This window comes from Macaca mulatta, chromosome 10 (genome assembly GCF_049350105.2).
Source record: "Macaca mulatta isolate MMU2019108-1 chromosome 10, T2T-MMU8v2.0, whole genome shotgun sequence".
Taxonomy (NCBI): Eukaryota; Metazoa; Chordata; class Mammalia; order Primates; family Cercopithecidae; genus Macaca; species Macaca mulatta.
In genome coordinates this window covers 36,725,961-36,732,914 of record NC_133415.1, presented here as the reverse complement: position 1 = coordinate 36,732,914, position 6,954 = coordinate 36,725,961, and the positions used below count along the sequence as shown (strand labels likewise).

Below are 6,954 nucleotides of genomic sequence, written 5' to 3'. Positions count from 1 at the left end.
GTTCTCAGCCTTTGAAAACGTCAAAACCCATATTAGTAGGTTATTGCTTATTCTTGGCACTTGCCTCTTCCTCCCTTGCCTTTTGTCCGGGTTTATTAGGAGTATTCAGTAAACAATGGAGGCAATAGCAGCCCAATACACTGCCACGAAGTTGATGGTATTAACCAGCTATCAACCGCTGCCAGTAGAAGAAGAAGCTCAGCTCCACAAAGAGGTGGCAAATAGTGGTGCTTTCTATTAACATCTCTGGTATAAGAACCACTGAAATGGAGAATGAAATAGGAATCAAAAGAAATTAAAGAGTGTGTAAGCAGAAACTCAGTTGTATGTAAGAAAACCCAACTCACCTTTAAAAACGAACTGCTTGTTTTTCTGTGGCCAGTGAATCTTCTCTTCTCCCTTCCCATGCATTTTGAAGACCCTGTTTCCCTAGCTGTGCAGTTGCAAGGTCACTAGACGGATAAACTCAAGTCACAGAACAGGTTTTTCCTTGAAAAGTAAGAAATGATATAATGCATGTCTCAATTGAATAGCTGTCTTTGTTTCTTGCTTCTGTAGTATGATTCCCCCTGCACAAATCTCCCCCGACCCACAAAATGCTTAAAAGGTAACTTAACTCTTTGTTCAGGTCTCAGTCTTTTGGATGTTAATCCAACTGGGTTGGTGCACCTAAATAATTAATAAATATCCTCCTGAACCCCATCGGTCTCTCTGATTCCTTAAAATCCTGCAACCTACAGACTTCTCAACTATTGACTCACACATTCTTTTCTTGCGCACAGGAAGTCCACATGTAAAACTGTGCTTGAAACTATTCTATTTGAAGGGTATCTCTGTGCCCTAGGATCCAGATAATCCCTTACTTTTTAAATTCTTCCTTTTTTTAATGGCTCACAGTATGATGTTATCAAAAATTAGGCAAATATTCTCATATTTTCTTAATTTTACAAGGGGAGAATTATTGTCCTCATATCATTATATTCTGGAAAGACCACAATGAGCACCTCTGGACCTGATTGATTGTTATTTTGGGGTCCACTGCAGGGCTGTATACTAAGGGACAGTGGTCATTCTGAGTTCACAGAAAAAACCTGACATGAAAGGGGACGTTTTGCTAGATATGCGACCTGGTGAACAGAGTTGAAAAATGAGATCTGCTGATGACTTTCTCATCCAGCTTAGGGTCTTGATGGCTCTTTTAAATCAGAGTTTTAAAAGCTGGCCTTATGCCTGAGTTCAGAAAAACCAAAATTGTTTATTTCCTATAGACTCTTTGGTGGAAAATCTCTTTTCCATGGACTTTTAAACTTCTTATTTACAATACTTACCCCATGTCTTGTAATAAAGGTGTCAGCCATCTTCAAAATGTGTTTTTACAAATACAGTGTTTTTAAGCTGTATTAACTAAAGATATATTCATTTATATTCACTTTGAGTCTCTAGGATAAATATTACACTTAAATTGTTACTTCTCATAAAGTCTCAGTGTTTGCTAAATCTAGTGTTTTGCACATAAAAAAATCAAGAAACATTTTAAAATAATATTAGGAAATATTTGTATTTAATTAGATTTTATAATAATGTTTTTATTATTTTTCTTTTTATTTCTTAGATATAGATACTCAAATTTCTACAAACTGAAAAATGTTATATACTTACTTTAAAATACTACCAGAATAATTGAAGTTGATAGTTAAAAATGAAAAATAAAAGTATGATAATTGCTGAAGCCTTGTGATAGGTATGTATGATAAATGTTAGTGTATAATTCTTGCTATGTTTGCTAAAACTTTTTATTTTTATAACTTTGAAATAATTTAATAATTTTATGGAAACTTTCACATACTGTATATTAGCCATGTTTTGTAATAAAAACAAGTCAAACATCTGCTCACATGTTTTATCAATAAATTTAGGAGTTCAATAATGGATTCAACTGCTGAAATTGGTTACAAATGAGGGAAAAATGCGCAGCTTTCTAATTGGTCTTACACTAAAAGTACCTGCAACTATGGATATGGGTGCCACCAACACACTTTATTTAACATTTTTTCTCTGAGTCATTTTTGGTAAGGGATATTTTAACCTTATGATGACATCATTACAAATTTCTAATAATCTGTGACTCAGAGTGGTCTTCAATAAAGTACTATTATTTAATTCACATTTCTGGCCTGGTAAATCTAACCAGATAATTTCTATCTATTAATACCCTTTACAAACTTAAATTTTTTCTTATAACTATTTGCTATGAACATTTTAATGTTATAACTATATCTTTGTCTTTTCCTCTTAATTTAACATGCCTTGAGATGAACAATAAATGGGTTTGGTTTTTAGAGTCTGTGACTTAGTTCTCCAAAAATCAACAGTAGTACATTTTATCTGTGGCATGTTTCCTTTGGAAACATTTTACTGGGATATGATTTTATAACAAAACCATCACATATTTTATGTGTACAATTCCAATTTTTTAAAATATACTTACAGACAACCATAATCACAATCTAATTTTGAAATAATTTTATTACTATGGAAAAAGAAATTCAGCCCTTTAGTACTTACTGATTTTATTTCCCTGGTCACAGGCAATCATTAATCTGTTTTCACATCTAATCCTTGTATTAAAAGTTATTTTAAGTGAAATCATAAATTATCTGCTCATTTGGTTTGGTTTCTTTTAACTTACTTTGATAATTTCGAGGTTTGTTCCTGACATAGCAGGTATCATTAGTTCATTTTTTAAAATTTGGCAAATAGTATTTTATTGCATGGACAGAAGCACATATTATTTTTTTCTTTTACTATTTAATGAATATTTTGGTTTTATTCCTTTGGGGTTATTATAAATACTACTGCTTTGATCATTTACATTAGAATCTTTGTGTAGTCATAGGCTTTCATTTCTTTTGAGTACATAACAGAGAGTAAAATTTCTTTCTTCCTTTTTCTTTTTGTGAGACAGAGTCTCGCTGTGTCGCCCAGGCTGGAGTGCAGTGGCCGGATCTCAGTTCACTGCAAGCTCCGCCTCCCAGGTTCACGCCATTCTCCTGCCTCAGCCTCCCGAGTAGCTGGGACTACAGGCGCCTGCCACCTCGCCTGGCTAGTTTTTTGTGTTTTTTAGTAGAGACGGGGTTTCACCGTGTTAGCCAGGATGGTCTCGACCTCCTGACCTCGTGATCCGCCCGTCTCGGCCTCCCAAAGTGCTGGGATTACAGGCTTGAGCCACCGTGCCCGGCCAGAGAGTAAAATTTCTGAGTCATATGGTGATACTCTTTATAACATTTTGAATAATCGCCAAATTTTTTTAAAGTGGTTGTTTTTTACATTGCTACATACAGTCTTTGAAGCTTTCATATTTTTGATGTCTTTGGCAATTTTTTTTTAAACATTACATTTACTAAGATTCAGGCAATAAGACACAGCATACCAGGCTGGCCACTCAACTTGTTATTGCAAATCTCAGCTTTCAATATGAAGCCTTTTTTTTTTCTTAAATCAAAACCCTGCTTTTTACATGCTAAATATCTTGGCAAGTAGGCCATTAAACACAGTAATGAACTTAAGACAGCAAGAGTAAGGAGTTAACAAAAGCTAAACATTGCAGGCTAAACAAAATTCATACAAAAAATAAACTATCACTGGTTACATAAAATTTTCCTGACTGGTTAAAACTTAGTGTTAAACATGCATTTTAGAATATTTAGCTCTCAAGTTCAAAAAGAACCAGCGTCTATTTAAAATAATTCCTCTCCCAAGCCAAAGTGTAATCAAAATTAATTCAAATGACATAACACCTTCTAATGCTAAAAAATATTCATTATTATTGAAGTGTAGGTAAATCTCAGTGCTTTTGGGGCTTTCTCATGCTGCAAATGGCTGTTTCTCTGGTTCACTCAAAGCAGCATATGACAGCATCCAAGGATAACACTAAGTTCAGTAAAGGGCAAGACTGCTGGTAGCCAGCTCTGACCTCCCCGTGAAGCATTGCTACTGTGTCCATAATATAGGATGTGTGAGGATCAAAGGCACACTATTCTGCTAGCTAAAGAGATAGCAAGCCACCCCCCAACCCTAAAAGGTCCTTCCCCTGGTAAATAAAAGTATATGAGGGGAAAAAATTAAAATACACTTATTTATAGAATAAGGGTTTTTAAATATTAATGTAATCCCTCCTTCAAAAATTTTAACTAGAGTCATCTGGTCATTTCTGATTACATCTTAAAGATACATCTAGATTCAATTTCTGTTGGTTTATCCTTAGACACTTCTAGTCAAAAGTATTGATTTTATTCCCAAATATCTTAACCATGAGTATAACCACAGTGTATTATCTCACAGAGTTATCAAGCACTGGAAGAAAAAAAAATAGATGTTCAAGCAGCAGCCAACATTTATGGCCCTTTCACACAGTGACATCTGAGTGGCTACTGAATAGTCCAGGAATAATTCTAAAGACAAGAAAATTCATACATTTTAGTAAGTATGTTGTAGTTTTCACAATTGAAATTTCCTCAGGCATTGCACTTTCTTTATAAGGGAATCCTGATTTTTCTTAACGTTATGGTGAGTCAGGACTTGAACTAGCACACTTCTTTTTCTTCTTCTTACTGTGTTTCTTATGCTTCTTTTTCTTTTTCATTTTTTCTGTTGCTTTTTCTCGTTCTTCACTGTTTTTCTTCTTTTTTGCTCACACCTCCTCAATATACTCTGATTGTGACAAGAACTCAGATGATAAAGGTTTATCTTCAGAATACATCTTTCTCTTTTTGTTGAGTCCTTTAATATCCTTTTCTTTCTCAGTTCCATCTTTTGACTTCTTTTTCTTTTTAAAACCATCCTTACTGTCTGGTTCAGTTTCTGACATGGAGCTTTCAGAAGATTTATGTGAACAGTTCTTCTTTTTCTTTCTCCATTTTCCTTGTTTCTTATCCTCATCTTCAGAATCAGAACTGCTGGAAGAATCAGAGCTTGATGAAGAAGAAGATGAATACCTACCAGACTTCTTATTTTCATTTTTCTTTCTCTGTCTTTTTTTGGATGAGCTCTTACTTCCACTTAATAATTTCTCCCTGTGTTTTTCCAGTTCTTCCTTCCAGTTCTCATTCATTTTTTCTTCAAATTCAGCCAAAGCCTTGGAGCCTTTCTTTCTCTTTTCTAGTTGCTCTTTTACTTCTTCCCAGGTAGGCCTTGGTCAATTCAGATAACATTGTATTGTTGGCCCTGAAGACTGGACTGGACCCTTTGATCTTGCCATTGCTATTGGGTTCATATAGGCCACCCGATTGTCCTGCTTCCCCATGGTGCTGGATTGAGTGCACAGTCGCATGCCCGGCAATCTTTTTTATTGTCTCTTTGTTACAGCTATTTTGGTAAGTATCTCATTGAGCTTTTGATTTGCATTTCTCTACATTAATATGTTGCATATTTAAAATTTATTGACAATTTTTGCTTTTTATTTGTAGAAATTTTAAATTCAAGTTCTTTGCATATTTTTCAAGTGTCAATTTTCTATTTATTATTGACCTATAAGACTTTATAGATTTGAGCAACATGGCTGAATAGACACACCAAGGTGGAACAGCTACCACCAAGGGAACAGGATGACTGGCACATGCTTAAGAAAGGGCAGGTACTGAGAGGGGATGGAGGAAAGACACAAAAGTTGAACTGAAGGTTCAGAATCTGGGAACCCTGCACAGGGCTAAAGCACAGTGGAACTCATTTCTGGCCCCCAGTGACTGTGAGAAAGCAGGTGAGTTTAACTGGCAAGGAGCTACCTGCTTTCCCCACTAGCCTCTGGAATCCCAGTGGCAGAGACCCCTGACCACCATGAAAAATGAGTTGAAAAGCCCTAGGGGAAATTTTGGACATAAATTCTGCAGGGTGGTCTGGCCCATCAGATGGGGCTGTTTTGACCTGAGCACCCCTTGGTCTGCTGGCCTTTCCTGTGGCTCCAATTTGGTCATGCCTGCTTGCAGTGCAGCCTTGAGTGCCCTAGTGGCCTATGTCATATCTCCTGACCTGGCAGATCCTGCCTCACCAGTAGACAAGTCCAGTGGGGTGGCCCCATCTGGGCATCAGTCTGCCTGCTGCCTCTCCTCACTGTAGTTTCCCCCCAAGGACCATGGCCACCCCACACATCACTGTGCTGGTGTGTGTGTGTGTGTGTGTGTGTGTGCGCGCGCACGCATGGAAGGATCTTGCCTTCCTTGCCTGTCAGTGAAAATGTGCCCATGCATTCTGCCTTGGCACTGCTTATGGTAGGAGTGTACTCCAGGCCCCCATCCCTGTTATACCACCTTTGCAGTCAGAGTCTTGGTGTACACAGAGCCCACTAGCCCCACGACAACCAGCACCCTGCCCTTTTGCCAACACTGCCATTTGAGTGCAACTAAGCACAAAGAACAGCAGACCCTCCTCAGCCCTGAGCAGCATACTCTCCTCAGCTCTAAGCAGCAGATTCTCTTCAGCCCTGAGCAGCCACCTTCACCTGCATGAATACACATAAAGCCTCTTGACTGAGTAAACTTTATACCACAATTCAACAATTAAGGTCAGCAAATAGAATACAAGAAGAAATCCAAAAGTCAACAACTGCAAAGATTAAAGAAATATCACCCCATAAAGGTAAAAAAGAACAAACACAAAAATTCTGACAACTCAAAAGCCAGAGTTCCTTTCTTCCTCCAAATAGCCACACTACATCTCCAGTAAGGTTCTAAACCAGTCCAAGATGGCGAAAATGACAGAAGTAGAATTCAGAATATGAGTAGAAATAAAGATAATTAAAGTGCAGAAGTACCTTGAGACTCAATTCAAAAAAGTTAAGAATCTTTTCTTAACTTTTTAATAAATAATAATACAAGACCGGGCAGAAAAAATAGCCAGTATTAAGAGCATAACTAACCTGAGAACTGATAAAACACACTAAATATTTAATAACAAATTCAC

At 36.9% G+C, this 6,954-nt stretch overlaps 1 pseudogene; it reads right to left on the bottom strand.

Moving 5' to 3' along the window:
- Window positions 1-4,515: 4,515 nt before the first annotated feature.
- LOC693971 (protein FAM133B pseudogene) lies at window positions 4,516-5,302 on the bottom strand (annotated as a pseudogene).
- Window positions 5,303-6,954: the final 1,652 nt, after the last annotated feature.